This window comes from Galleria mellonella, unplaced genomic scaffold (genome assembly GCF_026898425.1).
Source record: "Galleria mellonella isolate WM207_F2 unplaced genomic scaffold, CSIRO_AGI_GalMel_v1 utg537, whole genome shotgun sequence".
In the NCBI taxonomy this organism is placed as follows: Eukaryota; Metazoa; Arthropoda; class Insecta; order Lepidoptera; family Pyralidae; genus Galleria; species Galleria mellonella.
The window spans coordinates 3,385,324-3,408,517 of record NW_026442112.1 but is presented as its reverse complement, the minus strand read 5'-3'; positions in this window follow the sequence as shown (position 1 = coordinate 3,408,517).

Below are 23,194 nucleotides of genomic sequence, written 5' to 3'. Positions count from 1 at the left end.
TCTGTCCCATTCGTGTTTCAACCGTTTGCACGGCTGTGTTTCGGTTTGAAGAGTGGGATATGGCGTGAATTTACAAGGTACAGAGGAATAGTACCTGAGTCCTCAGGAATAGCAACGCATGGGAGGTATCATAGGCGAAAGAGTAAACTCTGTTATGTCCATGGTACTGCTTATGTCTATAGGCGACCGTTACCACTTTCCATCAGGTGGGCCGTCAGCTTGTTTGTCATTCTACTTTCACGGTTGAAACACGAATGGGACAGAGGTACCCAAGCAATCGACTTTTGTACAAAGTCTCCCTCTGGTACCTCTTAACGAGGCATAATCAGGCAAATTACTAAATCGCTGCTCGGAGCCTAGTGTTAACCTTTCGGTACCCAAACTGCGAAAATCGCTGGGTAGCGGAATTAAACAAAACAAATATAATCAAATAACCAGCTTTTTACTTAAACTTGAAACTAAAATGTTCCTTACATTTTTTTTTAATTTTCATTGAAAAATGTTAAATTGTTTTGAAAATTGAGACATAATGGCATCGTAACAACACTTCAGTAAGCAAATGTTGTGAACGTAGTTAATTGCTTATGTATATGACAAGACGTAAGTGTATCGATCAACGTGTCGACCAGACTTGGTGCTATGTCAAGCTTAAGATAGATTAATGGGTCTTCCAAAAATATATAGTATATAAAATATAATATTTCTTAAGAATTCCCATAAGGGAATGCGTGCAAGTAGTTACCGCACTCGACAGACAAGTTGGCGACTGCAGTTAGGCTATTAGTAATATTTTAAGAGGGACGCTGCTGCCCATCCCTTGACCATTAAATTATAAGCCTTAAAGTATCATATCTTCTTCACTAATACTGAAGACATTTACCCAACTTGGTAAAATATTATACCGTTATTTAGTTTTGATACAAAGCGAATAGCCACCGAGGTCAAATCGAATCAACATTCTCGTAGTAACCCTCAGCTAATGCGACTTCAACTTCCGAGACAGTCACCGCGCTTTTGGCAGTGATTCATGATTTGTTTTGGCTATGAACCGTCTTTAAACATAGAACATTCGTACTGACTAATGGAGACTACTAGTGTTGTTTAATAATCGTTTAGTATCGATTATTAATCGGAATAACATTAGGACTGTAATATTATATTATTAATCTAATAATCGACAAACAATGTTAGCTTATATTTATAGAAACAATATAGATAGATAGATAGATACTCTTTATTGTTTCCTCCAAAAGATTACAATAGTAAACTTATTATAAATATAAATAATTACAAGAAATAATCACAATGAGAAAACAATGGGCGACCTTATCGTTAAGAACGATCTCTTCCAGGCAACCTTTGGATGGAGAGGAGTAATTATAAACAATTTGGTAGGAGGTACGATAAAAAAATTTGTTAGTTCTAGATATAGGAGATGTAATACATATAATAATATAAAAATTATCCCTACTCATTATTATTATATATATATATATATATATATATATATATATATATATATATATATATATATATATATATATATATATATATATATATATATATATATATACACACACACACATATATATACATATATACACATATACATACATAATATAATAGAGTACTATATGAAAAGATGCACGGATATTATCTTCTTATTAATTTAATTAATATTAAAACAACAAAAACCGTTAGTTTCTATTTTGAAAAGCATTGCAATTTATGAATGTTGGTGGTGCCACTATCGTACTTCACAAATACGTTATATGTAAAGAAAGGCATTCCGTTTAAAATAGCCGAGCTATCAACACATTAATCATAGTATAATGTTATATAATTTAAAATATTTGAAGCGATAAGAGTTTTAATCAGTGAATGTGTAATTATCGTGAAAAAAAATCTTGTGGAAAACATATCTGCCTTATTTCTGAAAGTATCCAATAATAAATAGATAGATCTCATTTGTTAATTGTTTAGAATTATTTTGTTTAATTCCGCTACGAGTTTTTTTTTTGCAATCGCATGCATATTAACAATAGCGAAATTAAACAAAATAATTCCAATCAGCTAACATTATCGATTAATTAATAATCGATTATGTGACAACACTAACATAGACTCTTTTCACGTCGAAATTGTTGTAAGTAAAGCGTAAACTTTACACCGACACTGTTTTGAATTACTTGAACACAATTGTAAGAACGTAAGAGCATCACTCTGCATTTTGTGTTTTATTATTTCGTTAATAGTTACCGCTGGGTTTATTGCGCGGGCTACAATGTAGTTTTATGATAATATAAAACCGCATTCCCTATCAATTTTATTTAAGGAAATTTACAACGTGGCCCCCGTACACAAAGCTGACGTAAGTACTCAATATATTTGGAAGTTCGCCTTATATTTTTTACTTTTATATTACAACTAGATTTTACTCGCGACTTTGTCCGTGTGGCCGAGATCTGTTTGATCGGCATTAAAAGTTGCCTATATCCTTACTTCATTTTCATACAGCACGTGTATACCAAATGTAGACATGGCTCCATCCACCCCTCCCCCTTCTCCTCTAAATACGCGTATAATTATAGTTTTATTGTTATCTTTACTGGCTAATTTTTAAGATTTCTTTTTTTTTTATTTTTTACACGTAATTATTGGATTAATTTTTATTGAACTATATAATTTATTTATTCATTCATTCAAATATTACCAATCCTTTCCGTCTCCGCTAAAAGTTGGGTAGCAAAACCAACGGTTAGACATGCCAGAGTAAGTAAGGATGCGCGGCGGTGCTTAAAAATTGTTTAATAAAATGCAAATGCCATGTCTCCTTGGCTCCGTGGCAGATATTAGTTGAAACTTAAATACTGACTATAATATAGAATTAAGGATAGATATATAAAATCTAGTCTCATCTCCAGGATGGTGTAATACGAAAAAGGAAATTTTTTATATAGTGTTGAAGAGTTCTGCCGTTGATCACGATGTCACCGGTAATGCGAAGTCGCGGGTAAAAAGCTAGTTTAAATTAAATACAAAAAATGTATAACTGTAACACGTATAATTTTTCTATTCTTTTTTTTTTTAGTTAGCTATAATTTTTTTTTTGTCTCCACCAATTCACAATTTCTATAAGACATTCTAAGTTTGACTGGAAGAGATCTCTTTTATGGGATAAGTCCGCCATTGCACTCATTCTTTTCTTAAGAACTCTGTATGCTTTAAATTAAGACTTCACTGTACAATGGAGTGTTACAAACAAACAAACAAACAAAGAAACAAATAGTATTACGTCGTATCATCATAAAATTTATCCAAAATCTTCTTCTATACCAATAAAAAGCTCTCTTCACAGTTTATCAGATGCTAATCCTGAAATAAGGAGACCATGAAAGCTTTCGATGCCAATAAAGCATGGCTATTACAAGAGTTCATGGTAATTTTGGTTTAAACCCAAGAGAATTGAATTCAATTTTGGCGACGAGAACCGATAATTTGGGATAATTTATAGTCCCTAATAGAGCAAGGAAGTGATGCACCGTGAGTTATAGAATTATTTGCGATGTGGTCTAAGTGACGAGCGGAATGTTATGTCAATTCTTATTAATTGATACTTAATATTGTACACGTGTACCTCTCCTTTTCCATGGGTGTCGTAAGAGGCGACTAAGGAAATTTAATGGTCGAGGGATATACAGCAGCATCCTTCTTAAAACATCACGAAAGCCTAACTGCGGTTGCCAATCCATTTACCAAATGTGACAACTATGAGCTAAACCCCCTTATGACGGAGGCCTATGTTTAGCAGTGGACAATTAATGACTGACATAATGATGATGATTATTCATGTAAAAGTGTATTTGTTTTTCATTTATTTGTTACCTTTTAGTGTCTATATAGCGTAGTTATATTATAAAATATATCAAATATATAATTAGTTATATATTTGGCATATTTTATATTATAAAATTTGGTATATGGTTATATTTGGAATGGAGAAGGACATAGGCATTATCTTGGTCAATCAAAATATCCCGATTCCACCATCAAAATCATGGGTAAAAACTATTAATTTTATGAGTATTGTAACATGTAACATACACATGTGTTTTCCTCAGTCGGTACTCGAGGAAATTCGTTATATTTCATATAATTATTTTTACGTAAAATACAAATAAATAAACAAATTTTATCTTTTTAGTAGACGATAGAATTAAGGGCAAGTTTAGACGTTAGAAATCAAATACTCGTACATAAATAGAAAATTCGTGGTGTAAAATGAAGAATTAAAATATAACAGATATATTTAAATTACACATATTTATAAGCATATGCATTAATTGGCAAATCTATATTTTATTAACAGTCGGTAGCTTATTACTTGCACCACAAAGTCAGAGGTTAATATCCCGTACATTCCAGGTCGCTGGAAGTTGAGTAAGCCGATAGTTGAGCCCAGAACAATCTATAGATCTTCGTAGGCACTTTTAGTTTAATTTCATTACCCTACATGCTCTGATAACCATATGTCGTATGTCGAGATTGTATAGATACAACAATGGGTATTTGATATGTAGTGATTAGCAAATTCGAAACGGATGGTAGATTGATAGGAACAGTAGGTCTACCATGAAGCGAATTTCCGAATTATCGGACACAATTTCGTGTTTTTGTTTACACCAAAATCGGACCAATAAATAGAGTTTAACATTTCGTTCGTCATACATTCTATTATAAATGTCTAAAAGAACGATATTTTAACATTTTTTAATATATCCAAACGGCATGTATTATGTAATTTTAACATCATATTTGTGTTTCGTTTGGCTCTCGAAAAACACTTCATAGTAGGCCCTCAGGTCACATTTTTACCAAAAAACATCGCGAGCACTACTACTTAGCGATAAGGCCGCCTTTTGTATCACTTCCCATTAATATTTACTGTATTTGTTATCTCTTTTTTTACTTGATGCAATAAAGTGTAAATAAATAAATAAAATAAATAAATAATAAAAATACACTAGATAGTAAAAATATATCACCATCATATTAGCTGTTAACTGACCACTGCTGAACATAATATTTGTTGTTGGCTTGCCATTATTTCCCACGCATTTTTTTTATACAACTTAGAATGGTAAACAAGCTGACGGCCCACCTGATGGAAAGTGGTAACCGTCGCCTATAGACATGAGCAGTACCATGGACATAACAGAGTATACTGTTACGCCCAGGATACCCCACATGCGTTGCCATTCCCGAGGACTCAGATGTTATTCCTACGCTATATCCCAGCCTTCAAACCGAAACACAGCCATGCAAACACAATTGCTTTACGGTTGAAGACGAATAGGACAGAGGTATCCAAGCAAACGACTTTTGTATAAAGTCTCCCTCTGGTGAGACTTTAAGGTGCATGATGATGGATTGGAAACCGCAGTTAACCTTTGGTGATGTTTTAAAAGGGATGCTGCTGCCTATTCCTCAGTCATTAAATCCCCTTAGTTGCCTCTTATGACACGCACAGTAAATAAAGGAGTGGCCCATTCTGTGCAAAGACCACTTACTAGATAGTGAAAACATATAGAGATAAATAAATATCACTGTATATTATGAAACAGCACAATTTTCACCAAAATAAATAAATTTTAAATACATACATATTCACCATCATCATTTCAGCTATCATCTGTCCACTGCTGGACATAGGCCTCCCCCATAGACTGCCATAAGGAACAATGCCTGAGCCACCTGCATTCACTGACTCCCTGCAATGCATTTGAGGTCGTCACTCCATCTAGTAGTGGATCGTCCTACACACATATTGTACATAAAAGAATCAGATTAATACAAACAGGTATCTATTTGATTCACGAACACAAATATTTTTATTGCACGGAAATCAAACCTACGTTCATTGGAAAATGAAACATTGTAATAAACTGCTACACTACCGACTACATTGCTAGGTTGCCTGGAAGAGATCGCTTTTAGCGATAAGGTCGCCCATTGTTTTCTCATTGTGATTATTTTTTGGAATTGTTTATATTTATAATAAGTTTACTATTGTAATCTTTTGGAGGAAACAATAAAGAGTAACTATCGATCTATATACCGAGGCCATAAAGATAAATTACATATGAGGGCTTTGATAAGTTACCGATAGTTTCCGAGTAAAATTATAAGTTTGACATGTTGGCATGAAACCCGCCAACTCTGCGAGGCTCTCGCCACTGATTCGCGACTTTTTGTTGTCCAACTTTGGCTAACTTCATGGCGGCGATGGCCAGCTAAATTTCATAATATTAATTTTTTGTTCGCCGCCTCGAACGCAATTTTGAGACCGTGCAAGGACTTACTGAGGATTCAATGTGTTTTTTATCGATAATGTCTTTATTAATTTTACGATCTCGACTCGATTTAAACAAATATCGATTTTTTATATCAATATTCGATTTTTCAAAAGTCTCTTGGATTATTTGATTAGAATTATTTTGTTTAATTCGGCTTACAGTTTGATATAAAATAATCCTTCCATTACTTCCTTCAAGAGAAGACTGAAATCACATCTTTTAATCAATTGTACATGATAATTCTATGCACTTATACATATGTATATATATTTATCTATTTACTTATTTACGTATTTATTTATTTATATATTTATTTACAATAGTGTTTGTTGTATTTACATTATTTTCACTGGTACCTTTCCTGCACTGGATTACCCAAATTAAATTATTTTCTCTCTAACTACACTGGGTTGGCTGGAAGAGATCTCTTTCAGAGATAAGTCCTCCCTTGCTAACAAGTTGTTAAACTAATCGTCGCATATATTGTTTAATTGCAATAAAGAATATATAAAATCAGTCACATTTTAATATAAAATTTGTACCTAATAATATTCAATGTATAGAATCCGTAAGTGCATTAATGGACTCCATCTTAGAAATGCAATTTCTGTAAAAATTCCATTCTATTCATATGGACTGCAATCGAATCGTCTTACACAACGGGGTATCAAAGTACAGCCGCGTCCAGTTATTGGGGGCCGGTTGCCAAGAACGGCCTAAATGCTATCTCGAGCCGCCACTCGCTGTATCACCTCCCACTGCGGAATTATTCAAACGGATTGGCTTTTGAGAGTATTAAATTTCATATTGGAACTTTTGTAAGGTTTCTTTTTTTCTTATACAAGACGATATGAAAGTCATTAGTTTTAAATATTCTCTTTCAATGAAATTAAATGTTTTCTCGAAGCATGAGTTAAAAATATTTTACATTTAGATTATATAGATAAAATGTAAAAACTAAAAGGAAAAATCTATTTTTCCAAGAAAACTGAGAAATAACTACATGGAACAGATAAAGGAAACACTAGATATCATGTTGTATAGGGAGGTCAAAGATATGGTCTGGAATAAAGCTGATTGAAAGAGAATGCAAGAACTAGTTGATCCAACAAAGAAGAATGTTTTAAATTAAAAAAGAAAGACCGACTATCTCCGTACTTTACTAAAAACATAGTAGTATAAAAAAATATTGTTAATATATTAAATATGAAGTGAAACTATCGTAACCTAACTGAGTAATTTAAACCAGCACTGAGTATATATAGCAGTAAACCCAGTAGTTTATGGTTGACACCAAACTCTTCGTATATCAAATTAAAACGAACGAACTCCTCTCAAAATTCTGTTGACATACCTCGATGCTACTTAATAAAGATGGAGCGCCACCTGGTTACAGTTTGCGGCAAATTATGGCGGTGCATCGTCAAGTAATCGGGTCGGCATTATTCATGGTGTGTCGCTGGATGATATCCTCATTCCAGCTCTAATAGAACTGGCCACCGTCCTATTTCATAATAACAGCCAAAACGGTTTCCTTTGAAATATATAAATATATTATACAACAAGATACTTTGTTAATGTATAAATAACAACAGGATTTTCTGTTGTTATTGGTTTTCTTATAAATGCAATCATAATTAACATTATGCGAGTACTAAATCATTTTTTCTTATAAAAGGTTAGCTGTTACTCGCGACTTTGTCCGCGTGACTGGGAAAAGAAGTTTGTATCCTTCCATCCTATCTTCCTGATGGCCAACGTCTTGTTTTATAATAATAGTAAAATGGTTTCCTTTATATAAATATACTTAACAACAGGATTTCCTGTTGTTATTAGTTTTATTAAAAATGCAATCCTAATTAACATTGTGCAAGTAATAACTTATATTTTCATGTAATAGGCAAATTTTTACAAGTGACTTCGTCCATGTGACCGTGATAAAAAGTAATCTATATCCTTCCTTCCTGTCCTCCCACTTACTAACTTTCTGTTTCGTAATAATAGCAAAATAGTTTCATTTGAAAATATAAATATACGTAACAACAGGATTTTCTGTTGTTACTGATTTTATTAAAAATAGAGACATAATTATTATTATGCAAGTAAATACTTAACTTTTCCTAATAATTGAAAATTTTGTCGACACAAAAAAACATACCGGGCGGCATAAACATTTAGGCGGCGGTAGTCACTTACCATCAGGTGAGCCGCAAGCTCGTTTGCCCCCTGTGTTGTAAAAAAAAAAATACCAACTTCAGTTGGCAACACCAGTTATTTTAATCAAAAACTTTACTGAATCTGATGATGATGTAGTAGCAACAGTGAATAGATAACAGCCTTATATACAAACAGATTCATATTAGCTGTTATCTGACCATTGCTGAACACCTCTTCCAAAGACTGCCTTAAGGAAGGATCCCGAACCATTAAATACTACAAGATAAGTTTAGATAGATAAATAAGTTTCATCATCATTATCATCATAATATCAGCCGTTAACTATCCACTGCTGAAAAATAGGCCGCCCCCCTAAGGGGGTTTTGCTAATAGTTGGCATGCTTAGCAGGCGGGTTGGCAAGCTCAAGCTAGGCTTTGATGATATTATAAAAGGGGCGCTGCTGCTTATTTCTTGGCAATTAAGACCATTAAGTTCCCCTAGTCACCTTTTACAATACCTACAGGAAAGAAACGGGTGGCCCATTCTGTGCTGGAATGATACGGCGAGCAAACAAATAAATTTATTCATTGAAATATCACCAAGTTCTATATGCACTATATATTAAACGAAACAATAAATAAAAATAAAATAAATATTAAATTTATGACCAGAAATGAATAACCATTAAATTATTTTACACAAATACATATGTAACTGATAATTTTAATTATGAAGATTTTCCGATGTAAACCCGTATGTCGTCGTAGCACGTGCTACGCAGGATCTACGCCGTAGCAACGTAGCGTGTGTTCTACGTGAACGCGCCGCTTACGTTACGTCACTCACATAAAATGTTTATCTTTCATTTGCTAGAATAAATGGAAAATTTTCACTGGTATACTTTGTTATTGTACCATTTTACATGTAAATTGTGCAATCATTTCGTTCGGCTTACTTTATGTCACTTTGTTTTTATATGTTCTACGTGTCTCACGAAAAAATGAGATACAGTGATATTCCAGTATTTTATTGTGGATAATTTGCTTTTTTTTAGACTTACATAGATTATGGCAAAGAAGTCGATAGCTAACATAATAGAAAATGGCAGAAGAATATATAATATATTTTTTACGCCAATTAAAATACCATAAACGGCAAAACTAGTTATTTTGATTTCAATTGACTGAACCGATTTTGATGAAATTTCTATAAAATCAATCTTTGAGTGTATTGTTTTAGATAAAAAACAAAAATAATTGTTTCAAATTGTTGTACAACTCACAGAGTTATTAGGGAACAAACATAAAAAAGTGGTAAGGGAAAACTTGAACAATTACGTATGTATTTTTTGTATCGTCAGAGGTGTCAGTTATGGTAACAGAGTCGCGAGTTCAATAGTTTTTTCGTACGTACGTCTCGAATGTAAATTTTTTTTATACAACGTAGAATGGCAAACAAGCTACAAGAACGGCCTACCTGATGGAAAGTAATAACCGTCGCCTAAAGATATGAGCAGCACCATGGACATAACAGAGTATACTGTTTCGCCCATGACACTTCCCATGCATTGCCTGTGTACAGGGTACTGAGGAATAACACCTGAGTCCTCAGGAATGGCAACGCATGGGGGTATCATGGGCGAAACAGTATGTGTGTGTACTGTTATGTCCATGATACTGCTCATGTCTATAGGCGACGGTTACTACTTTCCATCAGGTGGACTGTCAGCTTGTTTGCCATTCTAAGTTGTATAAAAAAAACCCTGTAAATTCACGCCATACGCCCACCCTTCAAACCGAAACACAGCCATGCAAACACAACTGCTTCACTGTAGAAACACCAATAGGACAGAGGTGCCTAAACAAACGACTTTTGTATAAAGTCTCTCTCTGGTAATGAATAAGTATCCCCTTGTTTTTGAAGTCGATTGATAAAAAAATTGAAATCGCCAATAAAAGAAAACGTTTCCAACTTCGCACAACGCGTGGGTATGAAAAATAAATATCCTCCGAGATATATTTGCTTTCCTATTTAATACAACTGCCAAAAGCAAGTTCAGTTTTATACAGCACAATATATGGGACTAATACTTGCAGGTTGAATTTAGGTAGGCTTGCCAACAAGTTTCGTTATAAATCGAATGGCGGGAGTGCGGCCGGGAGATAGCCCGTGGTTTTGGCAACGCGCCCCAATAATGGGCTCCTTCTGAAACAATGTCGCTGATGTGAGTACCGCTGTTTTAGGATTTAATAGCACGGTTGAGTGCAGCTCAGAATTTTTATTTCGCCCCTCCTACATTGCTGATTCGTGTTTTCGTATTAACTTGGCTGTGCTAGTACCGAAGTGTGACTATGACGGAATTAAATATATGTTAATTTTAAAAAATAATAATTGAACAATTTTCTAAATTTTATTTATCTTTTTATTTTACAACACATTTATTACAATGCATTCATGTACATAATATAGAGTTGTTACAATGTTCTTATGTGGAGTAAGTACATGAAATCCTGTTTGGGGGTAGCAAAATTATATTGATAGGTAGTTGTATATTACATGCATTAATGTTAATTTAGATTAAACAAAATAAACAACAATTCAAAATATCATAAAAATAATTTGAAGTCGGTTTAGTTATTTAGGTATATACTCGTAATAGTTATGTCAATCTGATTAATTATTTGCAAGTAATGTGATATATATATATATATATATATATATATATATATATATATATATATATATAGTTTCAGTATTATAATTCTTAATAAAAAAATTGTATCTGTATCTTCTATGTATGTATATTCTTGTATAATCTGTATTTATATCCTTGTGTGGGTGTAGTCGTATATTTCTGATAACTAAAGTTTCTTTCTTTGTGGTATAAAATTATTAAAAAAAAAACACTAAAATTCCCCGTGGAGTACAAGTGATACGACATCAGTGCCGAACAACATATCCCAACTTCCGATATGCAAAACGGAACTTAGGCAGTTGGAAATTCTGCCGATGGGCCAAACTGTACAGAAGGAAGTATGCAACTGACGTCCAATAAACTTGAGACAAACTTGCACGACGGCGGTGTGGTAGGCTCCAAACGAGTGTCTCGGACCATTTAAATAAAAGGTGCATTAAACTGAGCGAGCGGTGCATTGTTAGGAATAAAACGGTCATGTAAGAGTTTTAAATACTTTTTATTAACTCTTATCTCTTTTCCAGTTACTTGTTTAGAGTTTCGTTATTCGAAAGAAAAAATAAAACGCTAGAAGAGTTCGCTTTTAGCGGTAAGGTCGCCCATTTTCATTGCTTGATTATTTCTTGTAATTATTTATATTTATAATAAGTTTACTATTGTAATCTTATGGAGGAAACAATAAAGAATATCTATCTACCTATCTATCTATCTATAAGATCACTTTGTCCATCCATCTGTCTGTCAGTCTATCTGTTAAGATCATTTTTCTTAGAAACTCCTAGAGATATCAAGCTGATTTGAACATCAGATAATCAACTATTTAAAACTAAACTATAGAACTAATATTGAAAAAAAATTCTATGACACCAATGACATGCTTTCAAATAAAAAAGAAGTTTCCAAATCGATTCACAATTTACGGAGTTATAAGGTAACAGACATAACAAAAAATAGGGCCGAATCAAGAACCTTTTCGAAATCTTTTGAAAATAAATGGCTGTGAATATTCCCGAACACTTCTATAGAAGCAACGGAAAAGTTTAGGTAAAATAGTTTAGGTAGTAACAGACATGAAACTCAATAAAAAAGCGACGGTGCTGTGAAATATTTATTTGATTAGATGTAGCCCACTGTTGATAACAATTATGCCCACAACTTTTAGTCTAGTCGTGAATTTACTGGATACAGAGGAATAACACCTGAGTCTTCAGGAGTGGCAACGTATGGGGGGTATCATGGGCGAAACAGTATACTCTGTTATGTCCATGGTACTGCTCATGTCTATAGGCAACTGTTACCACTTTCCATCAGGTGGGCCGTCAGCTTGTTGGCAATTCTAAGTTGTATAAAAAAAAACTTTTAGTCCTACAGTTATTTTACTGAAGTTAAAGGCTTACCCTATTAATATTATAAATGCGAAAGTTTGTAAAGATAAACAGGTAGGTAGATAAATGGATGTATGTATATTTGTTTCTCTTTCAAAGCTACTGAACAGATATCTATAAAATTTGGTACGTGAATAAGTATACTCTTAATTACTTATGTGCTACATAAGTATCCACTTTGTATACCAATTCACGCGAATAAAGCCGCAGGATACAGTTATTTTTAAATATAAAAATACCTTTTTTTTTTTTTAAACAATAATTTATTGTTATAAATAATCGTAGGAGTCGACTGAAGAAAGATTAAAAACGGGCAGCAGCGTCCCTCTTAAAACATCTCCAAAGACTAATTACGGTTGCCAATCCGCCTGCCAAGCGTGGCAACTACTGACAGAACCCTCCAAGGAGAGGCTTATGTTCAGCAGTGGATAGTTAAAGGCTGGTATGATGATAACGTATATTAGCTACCTATCAATATAATTTGCTACACTTAAACAGGGTTTCATGAACTTTACATAAGAACATTGTAACAACTGTATATTATGTACACGAATGCATTATAATAATAAATAAATAATATATGAGCATAACATTTCCTATTAAATTTATAACATAGCAATAGTAAATTGAACGATACGATCCATAACTTACAGGTAAATCGTGCTAAAAATGATCAAAATCGATTTCACTCGATTTTCAAATCCGGTGAAATCGAATCGACGTTCAGACGAGGTGGTTACGTGAGAGGAACCCGTAACGCATGCATGCATCGAATCACCGTGCGATGTCACCGAATATGACGAGAGCTCGATATAAATTTGAAGTTTGAAGAAACTAGTTACATTCGGAAGTTGTGCAGCACGAAAGTGTAAGCGAAAAAGTCAGAGTTTATGTTAAATATAGTTGGTGATATAATAACTACAGTTTGTTCTTTATTGCACTTGAACAAAAGATACAGCGATTAGTTCAACAACTTGTTAGCAAGGGTGGGCTTATCTCTAAAAGACCAGACTTTACCAGAGGGAGACTTTGTACAAAAGTCGTTTGCTTGGGCACTTCTGACCCATTCGTGTTTCAACCGTAAAGCAATTGTATTTGCATGGCTGTGTTTCAGTTTTAAGGGCGAAACAGTATACTCTGTTATGTCCAAGGTACTGCTCATGTTTATAGGCGACAGTTACCACTTTCCATCAGGTAGGTCGTTAGCTTGTTTGCCATTCTAAGTTGTATATAAAAAAAGGCGGCAAAGTAAAATTATTCATTTGTAATCAAAACTTACATGTAAATATACAATTTTAAATAAAAATAATATAAATCTAACGTAATGTAACGTAACTTCGACTCCGTTCGTTTCTGCAATCGAGAACAGTCAATGTATGGGGCATTATGCAATATGCAAATAGAAGTGGCACAAACTACTAGCTTACGGATTGATTGCTCTATCTAACGAACCGGTTTTTTTCCGACTTTGTTCAGAGGAGGGGTAAATTGGAAAACGTTATTAAGCGCATGTGTATGTATGTACTTGTAAGGAGATGGGATGAGGAGGAATATGCGTATGATACATGTATTGTCCTATTATAGTTTTGAAGTTGTTACATTTTTACGTGACTTAAAAAAAAAACAGTCCGTATATTTTTTTAAATAAAATAAATATCACTGTGTGTGTACATATACGATTTGAAGAAGAACTGCCGATCACCTACAGCAGAGAGAAGTCACGAAGCCAATGCCAGGTTAGTCCTCCTCGGCTTCGGATTTTTTTTCCTTATAAAACACTTCCACACTAAACTTTACACAATAAAAATACAAAATTCATTGGAAGTTTTTTATAAAAAGACAGAAACTACAATTAAGATTGTGTTCCAAAAATGACGACTTTAATTGTGACAATACTTTTTATTTTGATTTCAAATCTAAACTACTCAACCGATTTTGATAAAATTTCCATGCGACCAATCCGATAGTAATGGTTAAAAAAATTAAATCAGTTTACAATTGACGGAGTAATGGGGTAACAAACATGCAAAAAATACAACCTGAGAACTGAGATTCTCAATTCGGTTGTATTATTTTCTTTTTGACTTTTGAAGTCGGTTAAAAAAATATTTAAAGACCTATTTTAAATTTTAATTTTAAAATTTAAAATATATAATTAATATATAATTATTTATATATTAATTATTTAATAAAAAAAAATTATTAATTTTAAATTTAATTTTAAATTGTTACAAAACTTTTTCGTTTCAAACGACATACTCCAATTGTTTTCTGTTCTTTTTCAATAGATACATTCCTGCACATGAGCAGTGAGTTTCTGGGACCAATTTTGGAACAATTTCGTCTCTGTGAGAGTCCGAGAGAGTATTTACCAAATTGGCCCAAACACAAAGGCGTCGGGCACTGGAAAACATTTTTTCCATAACTATAATTAGAAACGTGCAATGAAAAAAGTGTAAATTTTATGCGATAGTCATTTAAATATAATAACAGACAAATGATAAATATATTTATTTATTTATTTAAACTTTAATGCACAGTAAAATTCCGTGTACATTTAGCTGTACTTAACACCGGACAATGTTCTCTACCTATCAACCATTGGGCAAACTGAGAAATACGTAGATGGTACATTACTGAATAGAGGAAAAATAAAACAATACTTAATATATTCATATAATGTAAACATACACATAATAAATAACAAATAAATACATACATAAATAATAAATACATAAAATATTACTATATAAAACATTTAACTGTAATAGAAGTAATTTAGTAATTGTCCGCCTAATGGTAATAAAAAAAATTATATCATAGGTTCTTCTAATTAACATGACATAAAATGTAAACTAGCCACTATTTTTATAGTAACAAGACAAACGACATCGGACTGCTACGTGGATGGCATACAAACAAATGATGCAGGGTTGGCTCTCCTCAACGTACAGATTCTAAACAAGTACAGTTCATATTTACGTTTCTACCGGCATATTTGTGCAGATGTGCCTGACGCGTTGCATACAGTTGCAATTTGCATCGCCTCTCTGAAATTACCATCTTTATCAAGTCATTAAATCTTATCTTAGTTTCCACTTAGAAATAGTTACTTGTACAGTATTTATTATTACTGTTTCAGCCGTTAACTCTCCACTGAAAAATGGGCAGAAGCGTTCTTCTTAAAACATCATCAGAACCTAACTGCGGTTGTCATACCGCTTGCCAAGCGTAGCAACTACTGACTTAATCCTCTTATGTGAGAGGCCTGTGATGATGACTGTTTTTAAACAACATAAAAGAGAATTAATGATACTATTTTTTTATTTAAATGAAAAATGATGGATGATGTTTTAAGTCGTCTATAATTTTAAGTAAATCATGCGATATTTTCACTATTTATAACATGATTTTAATTACGCTATTACGTTATAAATATGTATGTGACAGAGATACCCAAGCACACGACTTTTGATCAAAGTCTTCTTGTGGTAAAGTGGGCAATCAACGTCTAAAAAATTGAATAGGTTCATAATTCAGGTCTGTCTATTGTATTATTATTAATATTATTGGTATTGTGCACGAGGTTTCAAAATAGATAGATAGATAGATACTCTTTATTGTTTCCTCCAAAAGATTACAATAGTAAACTTATTATAAATATAAATAATTACAAGAAATAATCACAATGAGAAAACAATGGGCGACCTTATCGCTAAGAGCCATCTCTTCCAGGCAACCTTTGGATGGAGAGGAGTAAAACAATAAACAATTTGGTAGGAGGCACGATAAAAAATTTTGTTAGTTCTAGATATGGGAGATGTAATACATATAATAATATAAAAATTATCCCTACTCATTATATATATATATATATATATATATATATATATATATATATACATATACACATATATACACATACACACACATATACATATATATTCACACACACATACACATCCATATGCATACACATAAATACACAAAATGACATGCTCATTTCCAAAACTCGTGCACAAAACCAATATTCACGTAAAATTGCTCGCTCATTCAAATTACGATATTTCGAAATGAACTACAACAGCCATATTGACGGATTCTAATGCTGAAATTCGAGCTATATTTACGTTGCTACGGTTGCATGTTTGTTCAGCTGAAACTCGTGGTGCATAGTAAATAACGGCTTTAAATTGAACTCTACATTATGTATCGTTTAACTGAGTTTTTGTTTATTACAATAGATTTTACCCACCATTTCGTTCGTGTGGAATGACCGGAAAAAATTGACCGCGATGAAAAGTAGCCTTACTGACCGGGATAGAATGGTCTATCTTGTACATGTATAAAGTTACCGCGACGTAAATTGGCCCCACTGACCGGGATAGAATGGTCTATCTTGTACGTGTATAAAGTGACCGCGATGAAAAATAGCCCCACTTATTGGAATAGAATGATCTATCTTGTACATATATAAAATGACCGGAATGAAAGTAGCTCAATGACCAGGATAAAATATTTATTTATTTATTTACGCATACACTAAACAAACCTTTCATTTAAATGATATCATATTAAATGATATCACAAATAGTCAGTCTTGTATGTATATAAAATGACCGAGATGAAAAGGAGCCCCACTTAACGGGATAAAATAGTTTATCTTGTACGAGTATAAAGTGACCGCGATGAAAAGTAGCTTCACTGACCAAAATAAAACGGTCTACCTTGTACGTGTATAAAGTGACCGCGACATAAATTGACCCCACTGACCGGGATAGAATGGTCTATCTTGTACGTGTATAAAGTGACCGCGACGTAAATTGGCCCCACTGAGCGAGATAGAATGGTCTATCTTGTACGTGTATAAAGTGACCGCGATGAAAAATAGTCCCACTTGTTGGAATAGAATGGTCTATGTTGTACGTGTATAAAATGACCGGAATGAAAGTAGCTCAGTGACCGGGATAAAATGGTCAGTCTTGTGTGTATATAAAGTGACCGAGAAACAACAAAATATAAAAAAAAATTTAAAAGTGAGTTGAAAACATGCTTTCTTTTATTTTTTTAACAACAAAGTAACTAAAAGATTAGACTACGCTCTGTAGCCTCGTAGCGGCTCGTAGACCGCTACGTTAATTTACGTAGCGAAGCGCTACGCGTCATTATGAAACTTAGGAGATAAAATATTTAACTTGTAACGCTTTTATTACGAGTAATCTAGTGTTTATCTAGTTTATATGAATTATATATTTTTTATGTCTGTCTATCATTAATTTTAATAATTAAGTAAACAAACTTAAGAGAAAACTTAAAAAAGATAAGTAAAATCAGATCTTAGAGATCTTAGGTGTGCAATAAAATTAAGGCAAATAAAAGTATTTACATATTTTTTATTGTTTTTTAATTACTTTCAACCCAAACTGAGTTAAACTTTAGATAAAACAATCAATAGTTAAACTACGAAAAAAAAAATTAAACATTTGAAAGAAGTTAGCTATCTTTAATTCTTCCCTCTTAATGTGTCTCTATTAAAAGCCTAACTGCGATTGCCAACCCGCCTGCCAAACATGGCAACTACTGGCAAAATTTCCCTTATGGGAAGACTTATGTTCAACAGTGGACAGTGAACGGCTGAAACTATGATGACATGATATTTATATTTGGTATTTATTTTTATTAATCTTAATCTTTTAAATTTGGAATCCAATATACTTTATATTTGATATTTGATTTGGCGCCTAAACGCTTTACACCCGAAGTGTAAACACATAAAATATTTTATGGAACATTTATTTATATTTGTCGATAAGTTGTTGTATAAATCGCCCGGTCGTTGACCTACAGCTGTGCCGCCATTTAACCTTGACTGGATACACAACAACATAACCTTAAATCTGCAAGGTTACAGCCCTCCACCGAATAAATAGGCTATAGAATGTTATTTCTTATGTAATAGAGGCAAGCACACATAACTCTTATAAATAACAGAACATGTTACATATATATATATATATAATACATACATATAGTTTCATACATACATGTAATCTGTTTTCCCGCTAGTAAGTAAAATGAACTTAATACCAAAAAAAAAAACTGTATCCTTACCTTATATGTAGGTATATCTTATGACTTTCCATACATTTTCATAACTCGTCTCATACATACAATGATTGAGAAACTGAACTCTTCAGACTGCATAGTTTAAAATATTCATATATATAAAATATTTATATCAAATAAATGAATAAATTGGATAAAGTCGATTAGAGAAACGCATGATTTAGATGTCTCTAGAAGAAGAAACTCCTATATTGCGAGAACAAACATATAATACTTACTAATACTACAAATGTGAGTGTGTTTGTTTGTTACCAATTAACACCTTAACGGCTTAACCAATTACTATGAAATTTAGTATACACGTAATATATGAGTATAGTCAGCGAATATACCCCGAACAAAGTCGCAGGTGAAAGGTAGTATTAAATAGTATAAACCGTTACTGTAATGGTAAACACAACAACAATAACAACTACTCACCAAACACCAAACTCCCGTTCTCACATGATATTCGAACACAAACACAGAACAGAATATTACGGAACCCTTCCAAAATAAACAACACCAAAACTGTTGTACAAGTAACATGTACATACGTGTAACTACGTGTAACTACATGCAACTACATGTAACTACATGTGCGTATCACGTGCGCCACGGTACGCGTGCTCGTGACGGATTCGGCGCGTGTTTCCCGCGCCACCAACCGTCGTACTGAAGTTTCGTACAGTTGTCGAGACGCGCGCCGCACTATGTACGCTTTTTCCTTATAAGATATCCCCGTTTTTATAGGTCCATTGTCAAGGTCATACTGCCTGATAGTTTATCGGAAACGGGAGAGTTCTATTCACTGAAGTTATAGGTGGCCGTTGACGTATTCATGGCTTTTTAAATGGGTGATAATGAAATGGTAACCTCGCTTGTGCTAACGGTATACGCTGGCGGAGCACTAGTGAGGAGTGATAGGTGAGAATGAAAAGGCAGGTCATAGTCCATCGTGATGAATTCACTTGGAAGTGAGCACGATGGTTTCTATGGGGAACTGCAAGGAGGTCGACAAGACAGAGTGTATTGCTAGCAAAGGGGCTACTAATACCAGTTACTAACATTCCCTTCACCCCCTTGTTGACGTATTCATGTCATATATATATGGAGATTTTTCTAAGAGACTACAGCATGGAGTTCTTTAAAAAACCAGTAAGGAGGTTTATTCAGGGTCGGCAACGCGCACGTATTACCCCTGGTATTGCAGGCGTTCATAAGCTGTGATAACCGCTTACCATCAAGTAAGCTATTGTTTGCCACCCCTGTGGTATAAAAAAAATATTACGTGGATGTCTATATTCCAATATACTATATCTATACCGGATATATCATCGGTATCATGTCAAATGGATGTCCCAAACAAATACGTTCCACTCTACAAAAAAATTACTTCGAATATACACGGATTAATCATAAAATGTTTTGTAGATGAATGATTTTCGACAAGTTTTTTTTAAATTTCGGTGAACTTTTTTGGTTTCAAGCTATCAACAAAGATGATGTCCCCGAAAAGTCATTTATAAAATGTCCTTTTGTCTTAATCGAATGGTCGAGTAATAGGCAGCAGCAGTTCCCTCTTGAAACATCATCAAAACCTAACTGCGGTTGCCAATCCACCTGCCAAGCGTGGCAACTATTGGCAAGATTTCCATAATAGGAACGAGTTATATCTAGCAGTCGACAGTTAACGACTGATTTAATAGAACTTCTTCTATATTTCGAAGGCATCAACTTTCCTGGAGACTCCATCCTGAAAACAGAGTTAAGAGTCCACTGAAGTTGAACATTGCACTTGATGAAAAATCAAAAATAAAAAATTATATTGAAAAAAATCTAATTTATAACGCGAAATCGCGTGTCTACCTTTTGCTTCGCACAAGCTGTATTCAGCTTCGCTAAGAAGAACGGCAGATTCAATAATTATAAAATTAATATGAATCCAATATGAGAAACCTACTTGGTTGCTAAAAGAACTGTGAAAATCTGTTCAGAATCGGCAACGCAATCACATATCTTACTATGAAACAAGTCAAGATAAACCTTTCTTTTGATAGTCTCCCTTTTTACTTTTATATTAGTAAGGTTACGACTATTTCACGTCTATTAGAAGTGTTTTCAATTTAATTAATTAATAAAAACTAATTATTATTATTATTTATTTTTTTACTATTTAAATTTATTCCATAAGAAACATTTATTTAGATAGGTATCATGTATAAATATATAAAGAAAATGAAAATATAAATATAATTATTTATTTATTTATTTATTTAAACTTTAATGCACAGTGAAATTCTATGTACATTTGGCGGACTTAACACCGAACGGTGTTCTCTACCAGTCAACCATTGGGCAAACCGAGAATTACGTAGGCGATGCATTTTTGAATAGAGAAAAAAATAAAGCAATATTTGATAAATTCATATAATATAAATATACACATAATATATTAAATAAATAAATTATACATGCAATAAATACATACATAAATAAGTACATAAAATATTACTATAGCAAATAGTAATCTATGACTCAAACAGAGTAACCAGCAGGAGAAGCTTATAGGGAAAATGATTTTTCTAAGAAATAGGTGCGCAATTTGTGTTTAAAAGCTTTAATTCCAATTAGATAACGTCAATAATTGCCCTGTAATTACTGAATGTATGACTTCAATTGCCATTTTTATATTTGTACCATAAGTTAGTCATAGAATCTAACTATAGTGTAAATATGCTTGACCAGTATATGATGAAGTTTGTATTAAAAAAGGGTTAAGTGTCTTAGTATTGTTTTCCATTGGTAAATAAATTAACCGCAATAGTCAATAATTTTCCTGTGTCACCCAAAAGCTTTTGGTCCTTCGAGCCGGATTTGAATCAGTGACGTATGGACTTTTAATTAACATATATATTTTAATAACATTATTTTGGCTTCTATTTCCCTAATCTTGTTTTACCATTCATTTCTCATTTTAATTCTTCTCCTCTTATTTTTACTCTTGTTAGTAATTATGTCGAGTTTTGTAACAGCCTAGGTCTACGAATTATTTCTCTCTCTTCTCGACATACTTTCTCTGTCTATGTCTCTGTCTCCCTTATGTAGTATTAATAGTACAATCTCTGCTTAATTTTAACTAGATAGCGCTAATTCCTAGGCTTAGATTACGTGAATACCTTATATCTATGATCTTAGGCTATTTATTTATTTAAGTAATATACAGTAATACTAGCTGACCCGGCAAAGGTTGTTTTACCAAATATATTATTTCTAAAACTACACATGAAAATTTTTCGTACTACAATTATTATATTCGATTGCCATCTTGCAACCCTATTGATGAATAGAAAAATCGCGATTAAAAAACAAGGGTTAATCGTAAAAGGGTGAAAATTTTAAGTTGTATGTATTTTCCAATGCTAAATCATAATCAAATAAAAATAAAAAAATAAATTGTCAAAAAAAAGAAATATTTAGTAGTGGGTCGTTAAGTGGTATGAAAAATAGAATCCGATTTGCACACGAAATTTCATAAAAATCGGTTAAGCCGTTTCGGAGGAGTTTGGTAACAAACACAAGAATTTTATATATTAGATTAGTACTCCACTGTCTTGTATAAACGTGAATTTTGTCATACATACATCCATTTAAGAAGCTTACCTCGTGACGTAATAATAAATTCACTATCACAGGATCGTATGATAGCTTTGTTGATTTTGGCACGGTACAACCGTTTATAAAAGCATGTACTGTCAACCTCCAATATCACATCTCACAATGAACATCCATGTGAGCTTTGTTCAACTAGTGTTGCTTTCTGTACATCATATATTTTAGAAGTATATATACTGAATCAAGTGATCGATTCTTTAGTATTACTTTTTAAACAAACCATCTTTTTTTATGAAACTTTTTTTTTTATACAACTTAGAATGGCAAACAAGCTGACGACCCACCTGATGGAAAGTGGTAACCGTCGCCTATAGACATGAGCAGTATCATGGACATAACAGAGTATACTGTTTCGCCCATGATACCCCCGCTTGCGTTGCCATTCCTGAGGACTCTCGTATTATTCCTCTGTACCCTGTAAATTCACGCCATTCCCACCCTTCAAACCGCAAAACAAACACTTCAAACTTACACAATCTAATGAACTGATGAATGATTACTTGATGAAAAATGGTATAGTCATCACGTATAGACATGAACAGCACTGTGGTTGTCACCGAATATTATGTGATACTCATGGTAGGGCTACTATGGGACGGACGGATAGAGGTACTTAAGCAAAAATCGATTATTTAAAAAGATAAAGTAAAAAACGAAACGAAGTCAAAAATAACATAGGTAGATGAATCCAAGGACAGAGATTTTTAATATTCTATTCTCTCTGTCCTATAAACCTCCCCCATAAACTGCCATAAGGAACGATCCCGAGCCACCTGCATCCACTGACTCCCTGCAATGCATTTGAGGTCATCACTCCATC